A 15869-nucleotide genomic window follows, 5' to 3' on the forward strand; every position below is an offset into this window, starting at 1 on the left:
CGTCTAAGTGCTTTCGTCCATATGAGACTCTATTGTCATTATTGACATTCTGTGTTTCTTTCTCCATTAATCCTACATAGATGACAACAGAGTACAGGTTGTTCATATTCATGATGGGCAACATGTTCAGATGAGTAGATAAAATATATACTGCATAGTGAAACGTGTGTTGAGTCCGAAACACAGTCCAAAACACATCGCAGCCACATTCTCCTGCAGCGCGTATACATCATGGACTAAAAGTATCATTCCAAATTTCAATGGTTTCGGCCATCAATTCCTATATATTTGTGGGCTAGGATAGAATGGGACAATGTGCATTATTTTTAGTTTGTTTAGTTGAGCTGTAGTTTTATATATTTAGATTATACTTACAGCTGAAGTATTGCTGAATCACATAATAATCGTCCGTTTCTGCAAGAAGCTCCTATATGTCAGGAGACAGAATATTTCTTTTTTTTAAAAAAAAAGTAGTAATAAAAATGATATTAATAAAAAAGAACATAGAAAACATTTAGCATAATATATAAATCATATCCAGCCAGGGTACCACTGACACAGGCGGGATGGATACCATCTACATGTAGGAGCAGAAATCGACATTCGGCAGATCAAGCAATGTTTTTCCAGTCTTCAAATGTCCAGTTTTGGTGAGCCTGTGCCGCTGTAGTCCATAGTTTCCTGCCCTTATAATGAGGTTCCCGTTAAACAACGTAAATGAAAATCTTAAAACACACAAAGGTGTCACATGTAAATTAGACAGTCCCAACATCTCCTGACTGTATGATTTATTTAAGGTTAAAACGAGTAATATTTTAGAGAGATAACGAAAGTTATATTTAATAAAAGGGATATTGGTAAAGTGTTAGGAGTAGGGACGTGACAGTACACTTTTGCACAGCGCTCGCCCTTCTAGTTTGCAGAGGTGTCTTAAAGACCGTAAAACAGACATGCAAATTGCACCTTGTAGAGCGCTGAACAGGCCATCTAATCGGACAAGTGCAAAACCAAAGTGGTATTTAGTGTGCTCCGGCACACAATGTGACTGAGGTCCAGTGTGTGTAAGAGATGGGTACATTGTGGAATATGAGTTTTTATTAGATGGCATGAAATGAATGTAACTAATTAGGAGCGTCTGCATAGCAGAACAGCAATCAGTACAGACTTCATGTATATTGGTGTCATTTATCAGCAACTGCTGATAATCTGATTATCCTTTAATCCATACTTGCCAACTCTCCCGGAATGTCCAGGAGACTCTCGAAAATTGGGTCGGTCTCACGGACTCCCGGGAGAGCAAGTCTCCTGCATCCCGCAACTGCCTAGCATAAATGACGCGTTTTGCTGTGAATCGCGTCATTTTAACCCCAGCATTTCCGTCGCAGGGGCGGGGCCAAAATGACGTGTTTGGCCCCCTCCCGTCCTCTAGTCACACCCCTCTCCCGGACTACACTTGCTGAAAGTAGGCATGTATGCTTTAATCTGTGATGTAACTGCATTACAACATTGATGTTTTGTTAAACTGCATTATTACAGGTGTAATACGCAGCTTACTGTGTTTTCGCCTCCGAGATCCGCATTATTTTCTGGGTAGAAAATATACTGAAAAGTTAATGTCCTCTGAATATTTTTATAAATACTCCCATACTCTCGCTGGTCAATTTCTTGCCCATTTCTTTTCCAATTCTTGATCCCTGTCCTGATATAATGACATTTATTAAAGATTGGGGTGTACATAGGGGGAGGCAAACTGGGGCAGCTGTCGCAGGCAGCAATATTTAGGGGGCAATAGAACAAAAATTATTATTATTTTCAAAATGCCAACTTTCTTGGTGCAGATATAAAATATAAATGGTATTTACTTTGGTAGCTCTAATAGTCTAATAACGCTTAAAATGAAAATATTTGTCTTTTATAATGTACACAAATCATATACAAATCTTTATGGTAGACGTCTTTCTTAACATTAATGAATTAATTTAACACAGGGAACAGCAGTTGGGGGCAGACTATTCTGTAGCAGGTGAAATGGGTGTCGGATGGTTTGTGAAAATGTGAGTTAGATAAATATACTATATTTTAGTATCCAGCCATCACCTCTTGATTTACAATAGGCAAATTGGAGGTTCGGCAGCACAAATGCAGCTCTGGAACCGCAGTGGTTTTTGCAGCCGCAGTCTCAATTAATGTTATAGGTTTGCAGGGCAGAACGGTCACAGTTATAGAGGAAATTACATCTGCACACAACGGGGAGGCGTTTGGTGGAGTCAGGGCGTTCGGTTCCTGGCACGTTACAGAGTAGGTGCAACGATGCAGCTCATTTTGCAGAGCAGCGCATGAACGAGATTTGAAATGATTATAATGAGGTGATTCCCTTGCCAGGTGCGGCCTTTCCCACTCTGCAAAAGAATTTTAATTTTACACCAGCTCAGAACTGGGAGTACTCAGCCGTCCGCACTAGTATTCGGAACTTAAACTAGCCCCCTAGTTGGAGCAAGAGATACAGCAGTAAACCAGCGTACTTCTGTGTGCACCTGAGTTTGTCTTGGACATGACTGTACGAGAACACCCTTACTGTATATTGCCTACGTGTGCTCGCCCATTCCCCACCCTGTTCACTCCCCTAAATCAGTGGCTGTAGTAAGTTTCTTTGCACTCAGAGGTGACTTGGATGTGGCTGCGTTCTATTGCGTACCGTCCGGGTCTGGGCAAGCGCAGGGTATTTTCTGCTGACGATAGCACCCATTTGCGGGATACGTTCCTTAATGACTCAAACCTAAGGTGTGCATTAAATGAGGCACCTGATTGGACCTGAATCACAGCTATCAATTTAGATGCTTCATTTTTATCCACATTACTGACCATAGGAGATGGAATACCCTGGACAACTGCATTCCTCTGTACTGAAAACAGTCTTCCTTCCCAAGCTTCACTTCCAGAACCCAAGTCCCCTGGAATCTGCCATAATCCACAGACTAGACTAACTTTAGAGAGTCGCAGACATATGCTCACATTGAAACAGTGTAATAGTCACAAACTTTCTGGGGTATCTGCAGTATGCATGACCAGTATCCTTGAAGATGAGGGGCAAGTGCAGCATTTGGAGGGGGGATTTAATATGTAAATGGTGTCGTAAAATGATCACAAGGGAAAACACATGATTTTCATTTTTCCTGTTTTGCCATCTCTTTTTGGCTATTAAAAGTATTTACCACTTTGAGATTTTTACACATTTTACTTTCTAACATCATAGAATCATAATGGATTTATCCCAGAATCCCTACCACTGATAAAAACATAACAGTCCACAATGCCAAAACAAAATAGCTAAACATTTTTCTTAAGTAATTACAAATATAAAACAGACAACGATTGCTTGAGCATTTTGCCCAAGTAAACCCTGCTGTAATTAGTTGTCTTCAGAGGTCACATAAGTAATTGGATCCCACCTGTGTACAATTAGTGTTTCACGTAATCTGAAAATAAACACACGTGTCTGTGAGAGGTCCTACAGTTGGTCAAAGCTTCATCATGAAGTTCAAAGAAAATTCAAATAGAACATGTTAATGATCAGCACTGGTCAGAAGAAGGTTATAATGAGATTTCCAAACTGTTTACCATCCCCCAGAGCACTATGAAATCCATCATAAAGAAATTAAGATAATGTGGCACAACTGTGAATTTGTCTAGAACAAAACTGAATATCCGTCCGAGAAGGGTACTTGTCAGGGTACCCACCAAGAGGAGCCTGGCAGCTCTGTCAGTTTAGCTTTCCATTGCAGAGTTGATAGAAACTATCCATAGGATAACAGTAGCCTGGCTACATGAAATCTTGCCTAGAATTTGTCTGAAAGCATGGGGAAGATCTTTATACCAAGTGGAGAAAGATTATCTGTCCTGATGAGACCAAGATTGAACGTTTGGTTTCAATGCTAGGCAGAAATCTAACGCAGCACGTGATTCCAAAAGAACGATCCCTACATTGAATCATGCTGGTGGTATAATGTTATGGGATTTTTCCTCTGCATCAAGGACTGGAAAACTTGATAAAATCGAGGGCAAAATGAGTGGACTAAGATGTAGCCAAATCTTGCAGGAAAACCTGCTGCAGTCAACAGCCGGTCAGTGAGCCAAAGCGTACAGCAAATGCCACATTGGAGTGGCTTAAATACCGAGCAAATCATTGATCCAGAGTAGCCCGGTCAAAGCTAAGTCACATTCCCAATCTGTGGAATGGTTTGAAAATTTCCCACCAAGGGTCCTCTTGTAACCGAAAATGGCAAAGCAGAATTGGCGAAAATTGCAGTTTCTTGGTGTGCAAAGCAGGTAGAAGATTGGCCAAATATACTCACGGCTTTAATTCCTGCTAAATGAGTTTCTACCAAGTATAAAAATAAGGGTGTGAATATATATGCAACCAGTCATTTTTTTGCAATTATTTAAACTAAAGCTTTAGAGATGTATTTTATATTTGTCAAATGTATTTAGATCGGAGTTAAGAATTACCATATAAATTCATTTTGATTACATAATATAAGAGAAGAAAATAAAATAAAATGGGAAGAGTGGGGGAGGGGGTGAACACTTTAATATAACACTGTATATAACAGACACACATGGATGGTATATATGGATCCTGATTAGTATAATTTACAAACAACATTATAAAATAAATATACAATTTTCACTCTGCATCTTTTGAACAATGTTTCATGATTTAGGGGGATTTCGATCATCTGTAATAACTCCCCAGAGCAATAAAACGAGTTCGAAATGTTCTTGTTCCACCTCAACTCTCATAGCGCATCGATTTCTGGCCGCAGGAAACGTATAAATGATGTAATAGTAAAAGCTACTTAAATAGAGAAGGTTGGTTCTCCCAGGTTTTGTAAGTTACTCAGTATTGTTTAATCGTAAACATATGAAAAAGGGTCGACGCTTGATGTTCCTCTTTGGAAAGTAGCATGGATGAAAGAAAACACCTCTTGTCTGGTCAACCACGTTATTAAGTACAGTTCATTGTTATACAGCGATCTACATTACAATGAAAGCACTGGCTAAACATACACTAGGAGGTCTTGATGAAGTTTGATTTCACATGATTGCCCTTTTGTGCATATAATTTACATATAAAACTGTTCTCTCTGTACTGTTAGCCATTATGATATCATGGGAAAAATGGGGAAGGGATGACAGGAAAAACCGCTCCGCACAAGATAGTACCCTACCTCACTAATGAGTATATATTGTTATGTGAGGGGGTGCTAAGGTCATATATATGAACATATAATCCAAAGAGAAAGGGAAAAAAAGGGTAATGACCTAAACAAGCACTCCAGGTACATACAAATAATCAATTAATACATATTGTTTTTATTGGTATGCATTAAAAATGGTACATATAGATATACCACACAGATAAAAAAGCGAAATATAAAAAGAATGTAGTGTTGAAAAGTATAGAATTAAAAATAAATGGAGCCAATCCGAATCCGTATAACATTTCCAAAGGGAAAGTCACTGATATAGGATCTCTTGTGGGAGTATACACAACACAAATAGAGTGGTAAACGATGTGCACATTCTGCATGGTAACAGTGTGTCACTTGTATAGCACTTGATATTTTGTGTTGTGTTTAGTGTGAACTATAGATGGCAGTATTGCCTAATTTGTTCCTCAATTGATCCAATAATGAGTTATCCTTCAGAGTGCCGTGCACCTTAATACATACTAGAAATTCTTCAAACACGAGCCCTATGTAGTATATCAAGGAATTGGCAAGTATATAGTAGCTTGTGTTCTCAGACATATGCGCCTACTTAGGCTATGACTCTAGATGTTACTCAGTGACTCGTGTATAACGAATGATCTCTATAGTACTGGTCTTCTCACAAAAGCGCTAGATCGCTAATAATATTTCCCCATATAGTCTTTCAATAGTATGTTATAGTGGGATAACGAATATCTTGGCGAATATCTAGACGCTAACATGTGTTATTTGAAGGAGTCTCATTATCAGTTTGTAGGTTTACACTAGCGGCAGAATGCCGGGGTTGGCACCGCCCAGTTCCGGGTCTGACGTCACTCTACGTGACGTTACCCCGACGTACGTTTCGCTATTGCTTAATCATGGAATTACTGGGCTACTGACTATGGATTGCTTTTATACTACTGAGAGCCAATCAATTGCGTTTCTGGATTACATCATGTCCCAAAGCAAGTCTATTGTAATGATACCTAATGGTATGTATTGGAATTCTATTCAAGACAGTTAGATCAGTTTGAGGCGTCCTTGTATCTGATTATGAATTATGTACAGCATATATGTGGTGGTTTATATTATGATTAAATTAGGTTGTGCTTTAATTATTTCACAATAAAGGGCCACTTTTGTGTATTTATTCCTGTATTGACATAGGTTGCTGTCACCCAATTCATATATCAAGAGTCATCTAGATATTTGTTAGAAACTGACATAATGGTTGAGGTAAGTATAGTAGAATTACATAAAATGAAAAAAAACAAAATAAATATAAACTAGTGAGTAGTATGATTGAATGTCACAATCATATGTGTATATTCATTTCTATCAAAATTATATCCACTGTGAAAAAATGTAAGTATCGATTATGGAAAAAAATGTTAAAACAAACTACGTGTTAGTTGTTATTTTATATTTATTTCCTATATTATATATCTTTCTTAAATTATTTATTTCTATTTTTTAATTTTTTTAAATTTCTATACTTTTTTATATATATCTTTTCTCTCATCTCCTATATTTTTTGCTTTTTGGAATTGTTATTCATTTATTTATTTCTCACTTTTTATTTTTTATTTTTTATTTTTTATTTTGTTTTTTATTTTTAATTTTATATTGTTTATTTTCTGTTGTTTATCATTTATTATTTTTCATATTTTATTTTCTGGTTTTTATTTTTTTATTATATTATTTTTTTATTATTATTTTATATTTTTGTATTTTTTTATATTTTTCCATTTATTTATTTTCTTACTTCTTTATATTCTTTATTCTTTTAGATTTTTATAGATTTTTATTCTCCATTTATTTTCGCATATATTATTTTTATGTTACTAATTTGTGATTATTAGTGTATTTGATATATCCATCTAATAGAATTAATCAAATGTAAAGTGTGAATATAGATATCTCAGATGTGCATGTGAACCTGAATATCTAATTATTATGTATAAAGCCTTGTGTGTAATATAATAAGGCAAATATGCAAAAAATGGGAAACAGTTATATTAGATACTATGACCCACTAAAGTGTATAAATATATCCAAGTTGATTAAGGACCAATACTATTGGTCAGGTGAAAAAAAGGGAACAAATAAATACAAAACCAAATATAAAGAGTGAGAATATATATATATATGTATATTAGGGTCTGTGCTAGAGTAAGTAGGTTTCTATGATGGAATTAGTCGTCAAATTCAATTAACCATGGGTACATTACCAATGTACTATCGCAAATTGCCCTCAAGTGATTCATATATATCACAAAGAGTCCAATAGTGAGTATATGGCAGAGATATTCAATATGGGATATATAAAGAATAATAATAATAAACAAATGAAAAAGCAAACAGAAAAACAAAAATAACAAAATTATTAGTATCAGAACGAATATAAACCGGACCTAAATTGTGATAGATCGTTGATACAACAAATATCATGAACTTGAAATAGGCCATTAGGATATTATGACTTGTTCTCATTATTCGGTAAGTATGCTATTGTTATTGTAATCAAAAAGTATGTTCTCAAGATGAAATTCAGTATCCATTATGAAATGAATATGTTACCTCATAAGATACAGATGCATTAGTAGTGGCATTGCTTGCTCCTACAGAAAACTAGCATAACTAGTATTCTCATTTAGGCCAAATGGCATTATAGAATTCAATAAGAAAATCCATCGGCTCTCCCTCTGTAGGAGCTGTTTGATAACATCACCCCCTCTGATACCCATCTTAATTTGTTCGATCCCAAAAGCTTTCATGTCATGGGGATTTCCTCCATGTTTATGGAGGAAGTGGCGTGCCACTGATGTCAGTTGTTTAAATGTATCTTTATCTGTGGGTGCATTCCTGATTGAACCAATGTGTTCTAATAGTCTGTTTTTTAACATTCTGCTAGTCGTGCCTACGTAGATCAAATTACAAGGACATGTAAGAACGTATATCACACATTTCGTAGTGCAGTTAATAAACTGTTCAATTTGATGTTTATTCCCATATCTGTCAGAAATGTCTCTGGTTCTTTCCATATAAGAGTATGCCTTACAATGACCACATTTATGGGATCCTTTAACTGATGGAATTAGGGTACCCATCGAAAAGTGACTTCTCACCAATTTGTCACCTAGATTAGGTTATCTATGCCAGCTAAAATCAGGTCTTGGCCCCAAATTTTTAGACAAATCCATATCTGATAGGAGAATAGGACAATGTTGTTGTACAATGTTTTGTATCTCCTTCCATTCATGGCAAAAGTTGCCTACAATTCTAATTTTCTTGTCATTCTTGGGTTTGATCTTACCATACATCAATTTACTCCTATCTTTAATATTAGCCTGATTAAAGGCTCTTTTAATGTGTCTCTTACTGTAGCCTCGTTGCACAAGTCTCATACTTAATTCTACAGATCTTTGCTTAAAATCAGAGGGGTTGGAGCAATTGCGTTTTAGTCTCAAAAATTCTCCTTGGGTATGTTGTTTATTACAGGTGGGAAATGGGAACTTTCGCTATGTAATATACTGTTGGTCACTGTTTTCTTGCGGAATATGTCGGTAACAATTCTACCATCTGGCATTTTCCTGATAGTCAGGTCTAAGAAATTGACATGCTTCTGGTGCATTTCATATGTTAGATGTAAGTTGTTTGGGTTGTTGTTAAGAGTTTCTACAAACTCTACAAACATTTCTTGCTTGCCATTCCACATAATAAGTATGTCGTCGATATAGCGCATCCAAACAGTTATATTATCAGTATATCTGTTCAGTTGGTCACAGAAAACTGTCTCCCTCTCCCACCTGCCCAAGTAGAGATTGGCAAAAGTGGGGGCACAAGCCGCCCCCATTGCCGTCCCTTGTATCGGTAGGTAAAATCTGTTGTCAAAAACGAAAAAGTTTCTCTTCAGTATAAATTCAAGGAGTTCAATCAAAAAGAGGCTAAATGTGGGGTTGTCATTGTCCTGTAAGAAGAACTTGACAGCATCAATACCCACTTCATGTTGGATGCTGGTATAAAGTGACTCTACATCCATTGTGATGAGCCAAACATCTTGTTCCAAGGTGATACCATCTAAAAGCTTAAGGATGTCTGTAGTGTCTCTTACGTAAGAGGGTAAGGAAGTGACATAATCACGCAAATGTAAATCAATGAAAATGCTTGCTTGTTTGGTCAAGCCTCCTATACCCGAAATAATTGGTCTTCCGGGTGGTTTAATGGCATTTTTATGAATTTTAGGCAATAAGTATATTGTTGGTATTTTAGGATTGTCAATGCTTAAAAATTCAAATTCTGATTTCAAAATCACTCCACTTATAAAAGCTCTTTTGATCATTCGATCATATATAGATTTGAAATCATTCAGAGGATTAGAAAAGAGTAATTTGTAGCATTGTTTATCTCCTAGTTGTTTCTGCATTTCTTCCTTATACAAAGTAATAGGCCAAATCACTACATTCCCACCCTTATCAGATGGTTTGATAACAACATCTTGCCAAGATTGAATCTCTTGAATGGCTCGTCTTTCATCTCTTCTCAAATTGTCCCATTTTCTATTACTATTCTTCATGGATTTGAGTTTTAAGGTATCTAGATCACGTGATACCATATTCTCAAAAACTTTTATTTCTGGACAAATATTGTCATGGGGACAAAAAGTTGATCTTTTTTTACATGTAGGTCTAGAGGTTTGGCTAGATGTAATTTCCCTGCCAGTTTGTTCCTCTAAGAGATATTCTAAAGCAGACAAAGCTGTGTTATCTTCCTCCTCCAGATTTACATCCCTTGTTGGTATTACCGGATTTATACTAGTATCCACTTCTTCTGAAATAGATATTGGGATACTGAAAAATCTATCAGTATCTTCTCTAGTACCCACGGAGGCATTTGCACTGATTTCTTGCAAATTAATAGGCTCATTTTTACTAAAGAATTTATTCAAACGTAGTTTCCTTGTGAAGAGGTGGAGGTCTTTTTCCCATCTAAAGCGATCAAAATTGTTCACAGGTGAGAACGTTAGACCATAACTTAATAATCTTATATGTGACTCATTTAAAATTCTATCTGACAAGTTGATTATCCGTAGGGAATCATTTATTTGCCCCTGTATTTTCTGTTGTATTGATAATTGCCCTTCCAGGGAGTACCTGAGCGGTCGCGTAGATTTCTTGTGTCCCCTCCTAATACGTTTGTTCCACCGGTGTCCTCCCCTAGAGGTCTCTGAGTTTCCCCTAAAAAAGTATTCTTGTTGGTATTTCTCCTGGTTCTAGATTGAGTTCTACTCCTATTGAAAGGGTTATCATTATCATTATCTGAAGATTCTAATTCTGATGATTCAGGACTAATGGATATATTTCGTCCTGTTTTGGCAGTGGGATAATGTTTCCATTTAAAGATGCGACCATTCGCATAATCTCTTTGATCGCGATTAAATTTGGATTTTTTTCCTTTCAATAAGGTTATCCTCAAGTCGCTCCAAATCCTGTTTGTATCTTTCATATGTCTTCTGAAATAAGTCTGTTGTTTCATATTCTTTCAATTTAAGACTAAGTTGTTCAATATCTCGTGAATATGATTCTAATAGAAGATTGTCATGCTTTAAAATAATTTGCATTAATTCCTTAGAGCATTTAAGAAGAGCCATTTCCCATTCTGACTTTAACTCCTTAGTGGCTAACTCATATGTCGGGAATATCTTAGGTCTCAAGCCACGTGGAGTGATCATTTCTTTTATATAATTTTCAGTGGTGGTTATATTCCACCATGTTTTACTTTGTTTATGCATTAGTGTTTTTAATTGGTTTAGATCTTCCAACCAGGGATCGTTATTAGAGCTGGTGTTAGCTATATCTTGATCAGAGAAAATGGATCCCAAATTGTCTTTCCACTTATCACACCTTTTGCTGAGATCTGCTCTTAAGTTAAACATTGCTATTATTAAGTTATACAGGTAAAGGTGGATTACTCGTAACTTGAGAACAAGAATTGGGAAGATACTTTAAAGAGGTGGATCACCTGTAAGGTATAACAACAGATGAAGCAATAGGTTAAAGCCTAATTCGTATATCAACCCAAAAGTTGGTCAGTGGCTATTTGCTGTCTTTATAGGTGATCAGTGTTGTCAGATAGAGAGTGAGGTATCTTATGTCGTATGAGGATTGGTCGTCCAAAGTATTACAGTATACCCATGTATAGGTTTCTTGTATAATAATACAAGTGGTATATCAAAAAATTATTAGTCAAGGATTAAGTATAACAGACTAAGTCTTTATTCACTATATAAGTTATCACATCTGTGCAGGAGCTAGAGTCTGAGTATAGACACTCAGTAGAACATATGATATCATGGGAAAAATGGGGAAGGGATGACAGGAAAAACCGCTCCGCACAAGATAGTACCCTACCTCACTAATGAGTATATATTGTTATGTGAGTGCCTGTTAGCCATTATGCAATGTGTTATTTTGTTATTATAATTATAACCGGGCTTGTTCATCAAAGGGTTTTTAGCTGACAGGAGTTGAACCCAGTGCGGTTTTCTGCTGCTGCAGCCCATGCATTTCCAGGCTCTACGCGCTGTGCAGTCAGACATGCCCCTCTGCCTACCACCGCTATAACACATTGGTTATTTGAGTTACTGACGCCTCCCTGTCAGCTTGAACCATTGCGCACCGTTCTCTGTAAACTCCAGAGGGGATCAGCACTTTCTGAGATGATCAAACCACCCGGTCTGGCATCAACAATCATTCCACAATCAAATTCACTTGGATCACTTTTCTTCCCCATTTTGGTGTTTGGTCTGAACAACAACTGAACCTTTTCAGCCTGTCTGCATGCTTTTATGATTGTGTTGCTGCCACATGATTGGCTGATTAGATATTTGCATTAACGAGCAGGTACACAGGTGCTTCTTGGCCTTTTGGCTAAGAGTAGGTGTACATGCCCATGGATGCAGTGGGGCTTAAAGACACCCCCCTGTAGGCGATGGGCCGTCACCTGGTCCTCTGGCCAAGAGGCCGGCTGCCTGGAGCCCTAGTTGCTACATGCCCAAAAATGCATTGTGGAGAGAGAGGCACCTGTGCACAGAGTAAGGTCCTCTGCACCTTTAATTTTCAGGCAGCACCATTTTTTTCGCCCTAGCCTGTTGGCCGAGTGCAAGCATCATTTTTATATTTCCGTCCGAAAGGCTGGGGCCTTATGGCACTTATTTATTTATTACACTTGGTACCAAGCACTTTTTTGATTATGTGTCTTTGTTTTTGCCACATTTGGTAGGGGTTTGGGTATAGGATCTTATGGGCGAACCTCTTTCCCCAAGTCATCTGAGGCTCCCTCCTTTTGGAGGGAGCCTTTTATGTCGGTGATATAAAGGGGCCCTCCCTAGCTTCAGCAAATGAGGGACTGAAGATCTCCCTTTTTTTCCCTCTCTGGGGCCTTTTGGCTTCTATGGGATGGGGAGGCACAGGGCCCTTTCCCTTTTGGTAAGGGTCCAAAGTCCCAATTCCCCAGCACAGTTTGCACTGCACCGGGTGATTCCGAGTCATGTACCTCGGAAATAAAAAAAAAATAATAATAAAAAAAAGAGTAGGGTGGTATTGGTTCACATTATGAGAGGGGGTCTCCATGCTCATTGCCCCCCCCCCCCCCCCCCGCTCTAGTGGGAGCCTGCTTCTAGCTGTAGCGCTGGTTAATGATTGGTGAGAGGAACTTCTTTAAAGAAATGTATATCTATATATTTAATTAGACATTGTAACAATAAATGACAGTATGAAAGAGACAGTACTAGACTCTGGTTCAATGGGTTTATTGCGAGCTCCTGCAGATGGTATGGATCTCCTGTGCGAGCTCCTGAAGATGGTATGGATCTCCTGTGCGAGCTACTGCAGATGGTATGGATCTCCTGTGCGAGGTCCTGCAGATGGTATGGATCTCCTGTGGGCGCTCCTGAAGATGGTATGGATCTCCAGTGCGAGCTCCTGCAGATGGTATGGATCTCCTGTGCAAGCTCCTGCAGATGGTATGGATCTCCTGTGCGAGCTCCTGCAGATGGTATGGATCTCCTGTGCGAGCTCCTGTAGATGGTATGGATCTCCTATGCTGGTGCAGATGTTTTAGAGGGAGGTGCAGAAAGTATAGGGTGCTGGGTCTTCTACCTGGTTGGTCTGACTCACAGGTCCAGTTCTTACCTTAGTCATCTGATACGGTGTAGATGTCCTGCTGCAAGGAAGCAGTGACCAACAGGAGAGGTCGTCACTCTCTGTAGAGATCCATACGTCCCAGCTGGAGCTGGAACGAATGGGTCTCTACAGAGAGCGACAACCTCTCCTGTTGGTCACTGCCTCCTTGCAGCAGGACATCTACACCGTATGGACTGGGGGACAAGGAGTAGACCAACCAGGTAGAGGAGCCTGCACCCTTTCTGCTGATGGGACAAGCTATTATATGGGAACTGGGCCCTCAACCTTGATAGAAAGGTAGGGCCTCAGGATTAACTCCATAGTCTCCATCATCCCTCTTGTGCAGCTCCTGCAGTTGGTGGTAACGGGCGCGTATGTCTGCAGGAGCACATAGAAGAGCAGGAGCAGAATGCCAGACAGGAGCAGCAGCTTGCAGGACCAGCGCATGAGATTGCACATGATGTTAAATAGCAATCTGAAAGAGAAACTATGTTATAGCGATGAACAGTTGCAATCATTTTGAAATAATAATAGGAGAATAATTTACCTCAGTCCTGCAATGCTGCTCCTTTTCTGCTCTTTACGTTTTGCAGCACTTTTCATCTGCAGTTGCCGCTCCTGAAGGAAAATCAAAGAAGTGGTGGGATTATGAGGAGTACGACACAAGATCAGCCACTGAAGTTAGGGAAGTCAGAGTTGGCCGGCCATGCTACGATATTGACCATTTGGGCCCATATTGCAGCAAGCTACCCCAAAATGAACAGCACATTATTTGCTAATAATCCAATTGAAATCAACTAGTTCAAAAGATGACCTGTGACAGAGGTGGCAGGTACAAATCTCTTACTGCTGACAGTAAATATGATCTCACTTTATATAACATAGAGGAAGGGGCTGATGACATGGACTCACCAGTTCAGTCTTCACAATCTCTGCAGGATCTTCCGCAGCCTCCTCCACAGGTTTCATCCTGAAGGACCAGAAAATATTATTATTTAAACTTATGTCTTCTATTCACAAGAGTTACTGACACAGTCCATGGTCATAGTTCCTATCTGGAGGTTTCTCTTATATGATTTTTTTAATGTAGGATGAGCAACAATTTAACAGTATATAATAGATATTTCTGGAGTTTTTAGAAAATTACAGACAGAGCCTGAATGCAATTAATAGAACAGTATAGACAGATCCTGTCTGGAGTCACCAGTACAGGACTTAAAGACTTCCTGATATTTCTTTTGCAGTATGGACAGCACTGATTATATACACAAATGTTCCTCTTTAGAACCGTATAGAATGTATGTGTACATGGAATAAACCATATAGATACTAACAGAGAAGGTGCTTCTGGCTGCGGCTGCCACTCCCGCAGGTTTCTGTTGATAATCTAGGGAAAGAGACACAGAGTGAAATAAATTATACACAACAAATCTTTAGGACAAGTTCCATGGGACTCGGATAAGCCGGCCACAGTCTGTCCCCGCAGGTTATTACCAGGTTACTATACATTTTACAGCAGTACGAGAGAAAATTATTTAATGGAAAAATTAACAAATTGGTCTTAATAAAAAAATATATATTTTGATTTGGTCTAGAAATTTGTCTTGAAGAGTTCATTTAACAGCAACTTATATAGAACATGAAACAAGAACCCACTCTGATATTATGCAGGATTACAACCATAGAAATATCACTCAGGTCAGACATCCAGTATGATCTCTATATCTGATATATCAGATACTGGAACGTGGACCTATTGTGGGACAACACAGAGGTGGATGTGGGGGTGTATATGGTGGTATCGCCATATCGCCACTTCTCCTACTGTTTATACATAAATACATTACACATTTACATGTCTGTACACTTTACACTGGGCACACATGTAATAAACACAATAAAATATTTCCGGCAGCAAAGCACCTGCTCCTCCATCCCGCCCGGCTATCAGTTACTACATACATGAGTCCATGTTATTTACTGGTCACACAGCTGTGTCATGTTCTCTCTGCACCTATGAACTGAGTGCTGTGTAAAATGTACCCTCAGCTCTGAAGTGACAGCACCACGGGTAATGTAAGCAAAGCCACCACCTGAGCGCCACCTCTTTATAGTAACTGTTATACTGTACCTCCTGCTCGGTGGCCAGCAGCCGCAGCCTGGTGAGCCTACTCTTCAGGAGATCATTCTCCCTCATGTAGCTGCTGAGCTGCAATATAGAGAGAATTACATTTAGATCTCAGTATATGAATACGTAGTGCACACCATATTGTATATTTGTGTAACACATTGTGTAGTGCGCTCTCCTCGCACAAAGGGGCTTATTTGCAGGGTACGGTTATGTTACTGCGCCGCTGTGTCCAAGTTTCTAGGAATCTTTCATTTGTAGATCTTATCTTACATTACAGTAATAAAGTGTGTGGACAAAGCTTCA

This window comes from Mixophyes fleayi, chromosome 4, assembly GCF_038048845.1.
Source record: "Mixophyes fleayi isolate aMixFle1 chromosome 4, aMixFle1.hap1, whole genome shotgun sequence".
Lineage (NCBI taxonomy): Eukaryota > Metazoa > Chordata > Amphibia > Anura > Limnodynastidae > Mixophyes > Mixophyes fleayi.